The sequence below is a fragment of the Lissotriton helveticus genome, chromosome 3_1 (genome assembly GCF_964261635.1).
Source record: "Lissotriton helveticus chromosome 3_1, aLisHel1.1, whole genome shotgun sequence".
Taxonomy (NCBI): domain Eukaryota; kingdom Metazoa; phylum Chordata; class Amphibia; order Caudata; family Salamandridae; genus Lissotriton; species Lissotriton helveticus.
The window spans coordinates 845776062-845789694 of NC_136061.1; positions in this window are offsets into that span (position 1 = coordinate 845776062).

The window sequence follows — 13633 nt, forward strand, 5'->3', positions numbered from 1 at the left end:
AATACAGTGAAACCATTTATTCTTGAAAGTTACATCTGTTTTTCTGACTTTATTATTAGTGCGCATTTGGACCTCTTGGTTACGTCTGGAGTGAGCCGTGTCACATGGGTTTCACACATGGCAAGTGGAAGTCAGCCCGAAATGATGACCTGTAGTTCAAGAAGAGTATAAGGCCACAGCGTGCCCTAAGCCTGGAAAACCGACAGTACAAGACCTGAATGAATAAGTCCACATATTAAAGTTTTATCGGATGTGATGTGAATGCGGGTGGGAAAATAAAGTATGAATAAAAATTAAGGGGATGGGTTTAACAAAGGGCGAACTGAAAAGAGTGATATGTAAGCATGGTGTGATGATCTTCCCCCCCTTGCCTGAGCAATCAGAGTTAGTATTTTACAGAATTGAAACATTAATGGGTGATACATGATGAAAGAAAAGGTATTATTGAGGTAGTTTCTAGTTAGTGAGACGTCGATGCTGAATGCTGCAGGGCTCGGGATGCTGTCGGAGTAGCGAGTGATGATGATGAAGACCTGAATGCAGAACTTAAATATCTTAAATTATTAGGAGTAGAAAGAAGATCGGGGAAGAATCTCGAGGAGGAAGAGAGTGTCAGAGAGGGGTGCGGTGTGAGCGTCGGTGCTAGAGAGGTCATCTATCCTGTCCTGAATCCTGACCTTAAGTTTTTGTCCCCTGAACTATCCCGGGGCATCCCTTCCAGCCCTTTGGCCAGGGGGTTGGCATTCACATCGTCCTAGGTAATTATCAATTTCGTTAGGTTGCAGATGTTCCTTTCTCTCTGTCCTCTCCTTTCTGAGCATAGATCATTGCAAGTTTGTAGTATGTGTTGATGCGTTGATAAATTGAACCTTCTCTCCTATGAGTAATGGTGAATGTGCTGTACTTTGAAGTGGTTCACATGCAAATAATTTAGATAAAGATTTAAAACTTTCCAGAGTCTGTGATTATTTAATTTAAAATATAACGGTTAGAATTTAGTTAATTTTCACCATCAACTAGTTCAACTAATGGTCCATCGACCAGAGGAAATAACTTTTTGATCAGTGAAAGATTGGTTAGGAGTAAGATTATAATTAATCTTGGATGTAAAATGTATGGAAAATGTATAAACCGTGACTCCAGCGGTTTACTCAGATAATTGTGTGTGTGTGTGTGTTTATGGGCCTAGGTGAGTATAAGGTGAGTATATGGTATTGGAGTATCTGTTGCTGGTACGCCGCTGGATCACCAGCACCCCTCAGGTATTCATGATAGTGATAGTGATTGTCGCTACCCACCCATGGAATTTGGAGAAACCAGTCTTCCTCTACCTTGATAACTGGCTGTTGGAGGCAGGCTTGCCATAAACAGTCGCAGACCACCTACAGAAGACGGCGAACTCTCTGACACCATTGGAGTTCATTATCAATGAGCCAAAGTCACACCTGACCCCTTTGCAGAGGGTTCCATTTATTGAAGCTATCTGGGACACAATGCAATTCAGGGCTTACCTTCCGGTGCAATGAGTACAGACCATTAAATCTCAGTCTTGAAACATGATGAAAGCAGCTCTGAAGCTTCTTGGCCCCTTAGCCTTCTGCATCCTCTTTGACAGCTATGCCCGATGGCACATGCAGGCTCTGCAATGGAATGTGCAGTTCCAATGGGCCTAGCATCCAGGAAATCTGACAGATACCATCTAGATTTCAGAGGAGACTTCTCATGATCCCAAGTGGTGACTGCTCAAATACAATTGGTCCAGCAACAGCCTCCTCTTCTTCCCCACTCAGACCGGACAGTAAATATGAAAATGTCCCTGCTGGGCTGGAGAGGTTGAGATGAGAGGACTCTGGTCTCCAATAGACTCCCAGCTACACATCAATCTGTTCAACTTGCAGTCCATTCATTTGACTCTGAAGGCATTCTTACTGACCATCAAGCGGAGGCTGGTGCAGTTTCTCCCAGACAACACCACCGCCATGTAGTCCTGAAGCAAGGGGTTTGGAGTGGAGACCTAGATCCTGTGCCAAGTGACTCTTCAATTCTGGGGTTGGTTGGAGCACCTGTTGATGAAAAACCTGGCAGGGTAGCTGAGTGCCAGATTGGAGGAGCTTAGTGGGCGAAGTCAAGCAGATCACGAGTAGTCTCCCTATATGAAGATATCACAGGGCATCTTCCAACAGTGGGCAGCACCTCAAACTCTGGGAAGAATGCGCAATGTAGAACATTTTGCGCATTAGAGTTTATGCAAGAACTCTCCTGCTCTGAAAAAAATAAAAAATGGCCAGGCCCCACTCATCCTAGTGGCTCAGGATTGGGCCAGGAGAGTGTGTTACCTGGAACTTCTGGGCATAAGCAGCTGTTCTCCGATCAGGTTACCACTTCATGAGGGTTTTCCATCATAGCAACAGGGGAGATCCGCCACCAAAGTTGCACAAACAAATCCACGCGTGGAGATTGTGCAGTAGCAATTGATTGCATTTGATCTTCTGCCTGAGTTGGTGGATGTCATCCTGGCCACCAGGTGCCCTTTCATGAAATTCATGTATGCCCGTTGCTGGGACACATTTGTGCCCTGGTGTGGTGCTGCTAAGACTGATATCTGATATCTTACAAGCAAAGCAGTTGGATGTCCTATTGCTTGTTTTGTCTTTGGGCCAGCAAGGAATTGCGGTGAGCTATTTGTCAGCGCTTTCCTTCTCTCCACGCTAACTGGACCAACCGTCTTTGTTTAACTCCCCTGTTGTGATGAGATTTATTAAGGTTTGGCATAACATGGAAGGGGCAGCGTACCCAGATGTGGACGTGTGGTACAGGGTCGTGCTCGAGTGGATGCTAGTGGAAGAAGCCCATATGAAATCAAGCCGTAGAGATGAAAAGCTGGATGAGGACCTTAGAGAATGGAGGGAACTGTGTGATGCCTTTATGAATCCTGAACTGGACGTGAATGACCCGCATGATTCAGACACCAGCAGGGGCACGAAGGGGAGGCAGAGTGAGATGCAAAGGAAAAGAGATATGCATTTAAATTCACAGTGAACTGCTCAGCCATTACCCGGTACTCAAATATGTGTACACTGCTGTATACTGCCACTTGTCTATATCACCCTGAATTGTGTAACTGCTGCGATTTTGTTAAAATCCTAAATAAAGTTACTTAAAAAAAACAAATTAAGGTTTGGCATACATTTTCTCTCCCAAGAAATTTGCAATGCTAGTGCCGGACCTTAATTTGTTCTTGACATTTCTCAAGTGTACGCCCTAGGAGCCAATGCATAGTTGCTCACTGCACCTCCTGACTTTGAAAGACTTTCTTCCACATCGCGATTACGTCAGCTTGTCTTGTGAGTTAAATGCAGGCCCTTTCAGTGCAAACATGATACACCACCTTTTTCGAAGACAAGTTGGTGCTGTGGAATCAGCCGGCATTCTTGCCAAAAGTCATGACTCCTTTACACATTGGGTAAACCATTACCAGGCCAGAGGAGTAGAGGCTCCATCGGCTGGACACCAAAGGGGCTTTAAGCTTTTAAATTGTTTGTTCCTAGGAACACCTTGTAGATGATCAGGTTTTTGTTAGAGTTCTTCAGGGCACATAATGGGAAGGTTATACAGAAGAGGACCCCATTGAGGTGGATCTTTTTTAAGATCTGCCATGCACTGACCAAGAAGTGTCCCCCGGAAAGTCGTGACAGCCATCTCCACCAGGGCTAGGCAGCTACCACTGCATTGGCTCCTGGGGTGCCTGTCTTTAACATCTCTCAGACCACTACGTGGGCATCAGTGCACATGTTAACGAAGCACTACTGCCTTGGCAGACAGGTCTGGTGGTAAGGGTATTTTGCCTTCTCTGTCCTGTAGGACCTTTTGATCTGAGTCCACTCCATACACTCTCCACCTGGGAGGGTACTGCTTTGATACATATTCTGAGGTGAGGAATCCGCAGGTAGAATTATCCATCATAAGAACAAGTTACGTACCTTAGGTAACCCTTTTTCTGGTGGATACTCAATCTAATCTCTGTGAAGTGGCCTCTTTCTAATATCGTAAAAGGTCCTAAGTTAGTATTCAGCACACTGCTACCAACGTTTGTTCACACTCTGAATATGAGGGTGTGGAAAGGAAAAAGAGAAAAAAAGAAACTGATGTCGGCATACAAGAGGGGCTCATATATGAGGCTCCACTCTTCACTTCCACTTGACCCTCATGGTGTGCAGGGGCACTGCTGAAGAAAAGAAAAGTTTGTGGATCCAATCTGGAACCTTGGGAATATTCTAAGGTGAGGCATGTTAGCCAGAGTATCTACCAGAATAAGTGCTGCCAAAGGTAAATAATGTTTTTGTTGAGGAAAAACAAACACCTCATTCACCATATGTTTTGTCTTGGAAGGAGATCGTTGCTTTTTAGTCTTCTCAGTGACTTCCATGTACTTATTCTTTTGGTTGTGGCATGTAATTCCTATATGTAAAAGGTGATTGTGCTATTTTTCCATTTATCTCCAACAGTTTACTTAGGGTACATAAGTGTGGACTCACAGAGAATATATAAATCTTCTTACATTATGTCTAGTCTCAGCTCTTTTATGATCTCATTTCTTTGATGTCTGCAGAGGTTTTCTTCCTCCTTGATGGGTCAATTGTATTTGCCCTTCGTTTACAACCTGAACAATCAAACAAGCAAATGCCCCCTGATAGGGCAATTGTCAACTGCCCATTTCTATCCAATGCATATTAACTCCTCTGTTCCATGTAAAGTTCTTGTCTTTGTCTCATATCTTCGCCCCCATCCTCCCCAACGGCTACTATTCCTATATCAGCTGGAGAATTCCTGGCTTCATGTTCTCCAGTCTTGACCTCTCAAACCACTTTAGCCCTCACTTGTGAGCTACAGTCTGGTGATTCTCGGTCTGCTGTCTTCTGATAAATCACTCTGATGCATTTGATGAAGGCATGCATTTTCTTTTTGGTGTTCGCGCTTGGTTTCCTCTGATGTTTATTTGTGGCCCATGTCCACGAGTTGCATTTGGACTTTCTTGCTTCTGTTTTGGGTATGTCTGCGGTTTGTTCAATGTCTCAACCTTCACCCTTATCCAGTCCCATTATGCTTTTTGCCTGTTGTAGTGATGCTGTTTAAATAAGCTGCTGCTGCCAGATGAAGATCAGCTTATCCCATCATGTATAGTCATCCCATCAGGAATACTGATGGGATGACCATACATATATGGGATTTGTTGTTGTAGGTATTCTGTGACCGGGTAGAGTTTGTTGCCATAGGTATTCTGTGACTAGGCAGAAGGCTTTTCATTTCTGAAAGGTGAATAACAAGAAGTCTTGAAAGATCTGTAGTACATGGCCTTTCAAGTATATCTTACCCTTTCTCTTTGATGCTTTCCTTCTGCGTTCCTTCATTCTGAAGTGGTGTATTCTTGTTACAATGTCTCGTGCAAAATTGTTAGTTTGTCTAAAGGATGAAGTCCCATTTGTGCCGTTCCATTTTTCTGGGCCTATGGATTCTTAATGTTATTTATTCTTTACCTATTTTCTTGTAGGAGGATATTGTGGTTATGAAGTTCTAGCAAGTTTTTCCTCAGGAACTCAAGCTCTTCACCCTTATCTTGGGTTTAAAGTTGTCTCTTCTCTGTTTGTAGTTGTGGTGCATCTGAGGGGTGACCCCATGCCCGCTAATAGACTCAGGATTCCTTTTGCACCCTCTGTGGCATCAAGGAGGCAAAGTCACAGTCAGAGGTTCCAAGGTTAGTCTATGTTATTGATGACTATTTCCCTAAAAAATGGGGTGCCCTCTGTGTCTGTCTAATGATGTCATTGCCTCTTCTGTGTGTATGGCCGCTTTATGGGTCTATCCCTCCATGCCTTGTGTCTCCACCTGAGTCGAGTGGTTGGCTGGTAAATATGTGAGACCCTTTCTGCACACACAATGAGCGTTAGCTAACAACCAATTCAAGATGTCTACAATTTGACTTTTGAATTCTTTTGAATCCTGGGGGCTTGTGCATGAGATTCTGCTTACTATCTGAAGAGGTGTCCTCTCCCTCGGGTTCGTCACCTCCTCAGTCAGGTGTGCCTACTTTTGGTCTCCTTCAGGATCCGGCCTCAGTGGCCATCTTGGTTGTGTTGCAAAGTGTTTGGCCTGCTCTGCGGATCAGAAATTGTATTTTAGAGGGTCCCTGGTTGCGAGTCTACTGTTCTTTGGCTAGCCCTGATCTGCTATGCTGGCAGTAGGTTTCAGCAATTTGTGGGCCATACCCAGTATGGCTGCTGTTTTAAATAGGTCCAGCAGGAAGGCGAAGAGAAATCCCGTCTCCACTATCTTGGGCATGACTAACTCAATTTTCATTATCAGACTTCGAACAAGAGCAAGTGATAGAAACATTTGAAAGAAGGAGAAAAAGATAACTTGAAAGAATAAAAAGACACTCAGGAAACTCATGGAAGTCTAACACATTTAATGCAAAAATTGGAGGTGAGCATCAAAAGTATTTTACGTGTAGTTACCATTTTAACTGACCAGCACTCCATCATCTGATCAATTGGAGTACGTAATTCTAATTTCTCTATATTTTCGTGCTACCTTTATACCATGTTTATCAATGCACTCAGTGGAGGACAGAACACTTGATAAAAGAGAAATTCCAGAAAGACACTAACGATCAGGTGCCAGGCTCTTCTCATGATAAGAATGTAAGGCCTTTAAATAAAGATACAACAAGCAATTGTAAAAGGCTGACTTCACTAAATTTGCAGTTCTCGCTTCATTGTGCCAGCTTCAGATGAGGTCACGCTTACTTAAAGAGTCGGACTACATGCACAGTATACAACACAGGACAACAAGATGGCTGTGCTTTTTAAATATATGTAACTGCATAATAATGCTACGACTCTATCAGTGTTTTAGGCAAGTTTAAAAACATATTTACAAATGTTAGAAAGAGTTGCATCTACGCAAAATGGCACTTCAAAAGGAAATAGTGACAAAGGGAGAAAGTAGGGATGAAAAAGAACCTGCAAGAGTGAGATAAGTAGACTGGAAGTGTGGCTTGTTGGAAGAAAGAGACGAGGTGGAATCAAAAGTGCACAGCCTTGGGACAAGGCATCTCCATCATTTCAGGTTTTTTTTCCAGTTCATAAAGTTTATTCGTTTTTTTCATAAACCATGAAAGTCACACACACTCAAAAGTACAAGATGTTTATAATGCCTAAAAATGTAAAACTAGCCGAAAGCAGCTAGCCCACGTAAAATTCATGAATGAAACATTGTCAATTTTCTGCTTCAACAGGACAATTTTCCATTTTAAATTGCAACACCAGACTTCAGCAGTAAAACAATCATTTTTCAAAGTGCATAGTGCCATTTGTTAATGCAGAGCTTTCCTGGTTAGCACCATGGTGTAAGCAGGCAATATAAACATTTGATAAAGTGCATAGTAACTTTTCACAGAAACAGACAGGTTTAAATCAAGTGTAATTCATTTTACTATTTTCATTGACTTTCAAATAAAATTTGGGGTTCAGCCTATTAAATACGACCTTAAAAAGCAGTAATTGTTTAAGTGCAATGGTGTATTTTTACAGTACTAGTAAAATCAAAGTGTGAAATATAAAATCCTCCACAGGTTACAAATAGTCATTTTAAAACAATCTCAGCAGGTAAAAAACAGCAATATCTAAAAAAAAAGAGACCCATTATTTCCCAACTAACCTTCTTAAGTGAATTGCAGCAGCAATACATTTATATATAATTTCGCTAATATATTCTGATTGGAGTAGTCGCAGATAAAACCGCTCTGGCCTACATTTTTTGATGTTCAAAACAAACCATCAAGAGAGGTGTATGGTATATTGTATAACTCGCAAATCAACTGCAGGCTCCCAAAAGATTTGTGGTCTTGGACTTATTTTTTATACCATCATCATCATGAAAAAATCTTTTATTTGGTTAAAAATCACCATAAAAACAACATTCATACCAACATTTAAGCATTATAATTAGTGTTCTTATATGTACTCTCTTTTTTAAAAATGATTCCACTATATAAACCTTAATTAACTAAAGGAAACATGTGACAGTATAAAAGCACAGAGTAACATAACATAATATTCAATCTACGAAGTGGAGGCACAATATGTTCTATGTGTGCTGCACAATGCAGCACACATAGTAGTTTCAAATCGCCATTCTAGATTGTTTTTATGCAGGGACAACTTCCTGCACATAAACAAACATTCCCTCAACACAGGCACCCTTGCACTAGGGTGCAAGGGTACCTGCGTTGGTGCTAGGCAGCTGAATTTAACACCAGCGCAGGGAGAAACACAGGGATGTACTGTATTTTGTAAATACAGCGCATCCTTGCTTTTCTAACCATATTATTGTACATATGGTGCATCCCTGCGTTTCTAAAGTGACAGAGTGTGACGTTAGCTATTTTGGAGCTAACCCACGATTCGCCACTCCTGTTGTAAATATGCCCCCTTGTGCCGTATGACAGCTGAAAGGCAGAGCTGATTCGGGTAGTCCTAAAATTAACCATAGAAATACATTCTCTTCAAGCTGTAGACCATCCACTGGGTCTGTCCCCCAAATTCCTGCTTCATATTTTACAGCTAAACTAAAAGTGGTTCTGTTGGGTAGGATCAATTACTTTTGAAGTACATTCATTAAATGAGACCACAAGCTCTCTGATACAAGTCCAAAAATTGAGAAATAAATGCTCAAAAGCTTTAAACCATGTAATCAAATAATTGTATTAAGAAATTCCAAACATTTGGTATCTGAATTGCAATCATTCATTAGATAACATTCAATGTTTGCAGTGACTGTCAAGTATCAAGTGACTTTCAGTGAAAAGTGCTCAGTGAATGAAGAAATATACAGTGCAATTTATGTACAGGTATATACAGATATCTTCGTTAGCCAGATAACAATTTTAAACCAAGGATTCCTAGAGTTCCTATCCGGATCCTGGTATTTCTGGGCCTATGATGTTCGTCGACGTTTCGACCCTTATGCGCCCCAGTTGGTGCCTGCACGAGAGGAACTAAGCGCCTCCGTCTGCTGTGATTAGAATTGTTTTCGCAAGAATTGATTGGCAGTTTCGCCACCGTCTGGTTCAGGCTGAGTCTCTCCGGTCTGAGACCCAAACTGTCCCCTTCTGTCTTGATAAAGACCCGTCGCGACCAATTTATGATGTTTTTATATTATATTTATTATATTATATTTATTATATTATATTATATTTAATACCAATTTACCAACATTAAACCTGATGGCTGTTGAGTGATTAGAACCGCATCATCAGTTTATAATAAAACTGGAATTTCTTTCCCCTCAATTTTCGGTGGGTCTGACTGTACACTACATAAAAAGGTGTTTACATTGTTTGTATACAAATTAAACAATAATGGTGCACTAATCCACCCATTTTTTTTTTTGGGAAGTATATTTTTATTGCGGAATTACGAACAAAACATCGAGAAAAGCAACCATTAGCACCCCCTCCATACAAGGTACCACATGTTTCCTGTAATGTACACAGCCCATCAGCCCACATCCCGGAGGCCGGGCGGCGCAAGTTCAATGTCCAACAAGGTTCCTAGTATGTTACGTAGGGATGACTGGTCACAAACATAATCCTGTTTCCGCATTTTATGTCCCCACAACAACAACTTCCCCCCCCCTAGACATCCCCCTGAGGGGACGTGCTTACCGTACAAGTCACACTGAAGCTGACTGAGTTTACAGAGCATAGTCCCGCCGATGTATCAGCGTGACGACTCACCCGGTTCATACTCTGGGTGCCTGCATCCCAACTCTAACGGGGCAATTCACGAACTCCCCAACTGCCTCCCCCCTCTAATTGCTGCTGATGTGGGTGGCGGTGATGTGTGTTGGACAGATGGACGCGTCAGCAACAATGATTAAATGTTCGTGTTTCTAGTCTCCTGGAACTCAGTTTCCGAAGATCCCTCCTCTTTATCGTCCGTCAAATAATCACACAAGGCCTGCACAATCGTCTCCCAGGCCCTAGCTGCCTCTATGCCCCTCTCATTCCCCAATCTGGTGGCCTGCCGCATCCTCAGTACACTCTCGCATCTCGACCACTTCAACAGCTCATTCGTCCATCTCCCCATCACAGGTCCTTCCTTGGTTTTCCAACGCCACGTGATCTCCCTCTGTGCTAACATAAGCCCCAAATCAATGAACTTGCTCGTGATTTTCGTTTTCGCTGTGTGGGGAAACCATAGTAAGAGGCACGCCGCCATGTCAAATTCCACCTCCCTATCCGTGACCGCGTTCAGAAGGGCGCCCACCTCGGGCCAATACGTATCCAGCTTCGGGCAACCCCACATCATGTGGTCCAGTTCAACCTCCGGTGCCGAGCACCTCGGGCATGCCGCGTCCTGCACTTGGAAGTGCCGGCGGAGCTTCCCCGGGGTCAGATATGCTCTATGTAAAAGGAAGAAATGTATTTGTTGGAACCTAGCATTCCTGCTACCCTTCCACGTCCGTTTCAGGATGTGGCCCCATTCTGCATCGGGAATAGGCTTGCCTACACTGTCCTCCCATCTGGCTTTCAACGCCGTGAGCGGTTCCAGCCCGTCGTGCAACATCGGTGATTGAAGACATGTCACCGCCTTGATCGTACCCGCGGCCATCATCACGTACTGACAGGCCATGCTCGTGTCCGGCTCCGCCAATCCCACCTTCCAGTGTTTCTGCATTGCAGCAGATATCGTCGCATGCAGGAGATAATCCCCATCTGGGAGGCCAAATTGCTCCCGAAGCACCGCAAACGGGGCCAACACTCCTTCCATAAACAGATCACCCACAACATGCAATCCCAACTCCTCCCATTCCGCCAGCGGAGACCAATCTCCCCCATGCGGCAGCGCCGTCAGCATCCCTATAGGGATCTCCGGGGCATATGGTCTCACTGCCCGCGCCCGCCTCAGGCTCCTGTTCCAGCATAGCCGGAGGGTTTTTTCCTCTAGCGTGAGCTCCCTCAACGCCAACCTCTGCTGCATAACAATATAGGAAAGGACGTGTCTCTAGATACCCATCCCTCGGAGCCGATCAGGACCTCTAAACTCCCTGGCCACGTTCTGTGTCAGAATCTGAAGCTGGGCTGCCAGGTAGTATAGTTCAAAATCCGGCACCGCCATCCCCCCCTCAAGTTTGGGTCGAATCATGGTGTGCAGCGCCACCCTACGCCTGCCATGCCCCCAGATGAACTCAATAACCATCGACCGCAGGTCCTGAAAGATCCGCTGCGGGATCCAAATAGGCAGAGTTCTGAAGTAATACAGCAGTCGAGGGAGTCCCACCATTTTCAGCAACGCCACTCGCCCTTGCACCGACAAAGGGAGAGATGCCCAAAAGGACATACAGCCACGTAATCCCCTGATACACCGCCCGATATTTCCCTCCAGGAGGCTCGCCGCATCATGGTAGATCCGGACTCCCAGGTACGTAAAGCACCTGTCCGCCCAGAGCACATCTACTGTAAGAGGAGGGCGCTGGGCATCCGCTCGCAGCGGGAAGACACAGGTCTTATCCCAATTCACCCTAAGTCCCGACAATTCGCCGAAGGAGGAGAGCAGCCCCACGGCCCCGCTTAAGGCCTCCTCCGTATCCTCCAAATACAGCAACAGGTCGTCGGCATACAATGAGATGTAGTGAGTACTCTCTCCGCAGCGGACTCCCATAAAGGAGTCCCCTGCCCTGGCCAGTGCCGCCAGCGGTTCCATCGCGAGAGCGAACAGAAGGGGAGAGAGCGAGCAACCCTGCCTAGTCCCTCTGCGTACCGGATAAGCGGATGATATGAGTGACCCCACTCGCACTCTAGCTGTGGCCAATGAATAGAGGACCTTCGTCCAGCGCGCAAACCCCTCACCTAGTCCGAACCTCTCCAGTACCCCATCTAGGTAACACCATTCAAGGCTGTCAAAAGCCTTTTCAATACCCACCGACAAAACAGCCGACGCACCGTCCGATCCCAAGGCACCCTGCAGTATACCGATCAGCCTGCGTGTGTTAATGGCCGTGTTCCTAGTAGGGATGAACCCTGCTTGGTCATCGTGCACGAACCTGGTCATATGAGGGAGCAGTCTGGTGGCCAAAATGCGGCTCAAGATCTTGTAGTCCACCGTTAGCATTGAGAGGGGTCTGTACGACGTCACCTCCAGCGCATCCCTACCTGGCTTCAGAAGCGGGACCACCAGCGCCTCCCTCATGGAAACGGGAAGGCTCCCCAGCGTCATCGCCTCCGAGTACACTGCCAGCAATCTGGGTGCCAGTACATCCACATACTTCGCATAAAACTCGATAGGCAGGCCATCCACCCCCGGCGTCTTATTCCTGGCCATCCGCTTAATAGCCCCTCGGATCTCCATTAGTGAGATCGGGCCGCCCAAATCCTTTGCTGGCTCCTCGTCTAGTACTGGGAGTTGCATCGCGCGTAAGTAATCACTTATGGTCGAAGGCCCCGCCTCCAGCTGAGTATCATAAAGGTCCGTATAGTACGACTGAAAACGCTCCAAAATGGCCGTTTGAGAATGGACCACCTCCCCTGTGTCGGTTCTAATGCACATAATCGGGCCACTCTTCGGTACCGGGTCAGCCAGCCTCGCCAGCAGGGTGCCCACCTTATCCCTCTCCGCATGGACTTTCATGAGGTACAGTTTATAATCATAACATCTCAGTCTCTCCGTCTCTCTCGCCACCACTTCCCTCGCTTCCACCAGTCGTCCCTGCAAATCCGGGCATTCAGGCCTACTCCGCTCAATCTCTCTCAACACACCTTCCGCTTTCTCTAAATCCGCCAGGACAGTCGTCCGGACATTCGAGAAGTTACCCATGCATACCCCCCGCACCACCACCTTTATCGCGTCCCACTCCATCGATCTAGTGGCAGTCGATCCCTCATTCTCTTCAAAATAAAGCGTTATACCCTGGCTAACCCTGTCCCCAAACACCGAGTCCTCTAGAGTGTCTGGCCGCAGCCTCCAGGTCGGGATCGCAGATCTCGCTCTCTGCCATCTGACCGCCATCAACAAGGGATTATGGTCCGAGATGGTCCTAGCAAGGTATTCAGTGTGTGTTACCATGGTAGCTATGGGGGCGCTACACAGTATGGAATCTATTCTGACATGTAGAGCGTGCAGTGTCGAGTGGAAGGAGTAATCCCTATCGGTCGGGTGTTGTGTCCTCCACACATCCAGCAGACCCCACCTTTCCTGCCAGTCTCTCCTACGTTCCGACAGCTTACGCACCGGGGAGTCAGCTAACGGTGGATGGGATCTATCCCACACTATATCTGTGATGGAATTAAAGTCTCCCCCTAGGATAATGGGGCCCGACAAAAAGTGGGCCAATGAGCCCGAGAGAACATCAAAATAACGTGCCTGGTCTACATTGGGGGCATAAACACTACATAAGACCACCTCAGAACCATGCAGCCTCCCCCCCACCGCCACAAATCTGCCTCCAGGGTCCACCACCTGCTCCGTAACTTGGAAAGGAACCCCCGCCCTGACCCATATGAGCACCCCCCTCGCAAACGCCGAATAAGAGGTTCCAAACACTTGGCCACGCCACCGTTTCTGCAATGCATCAC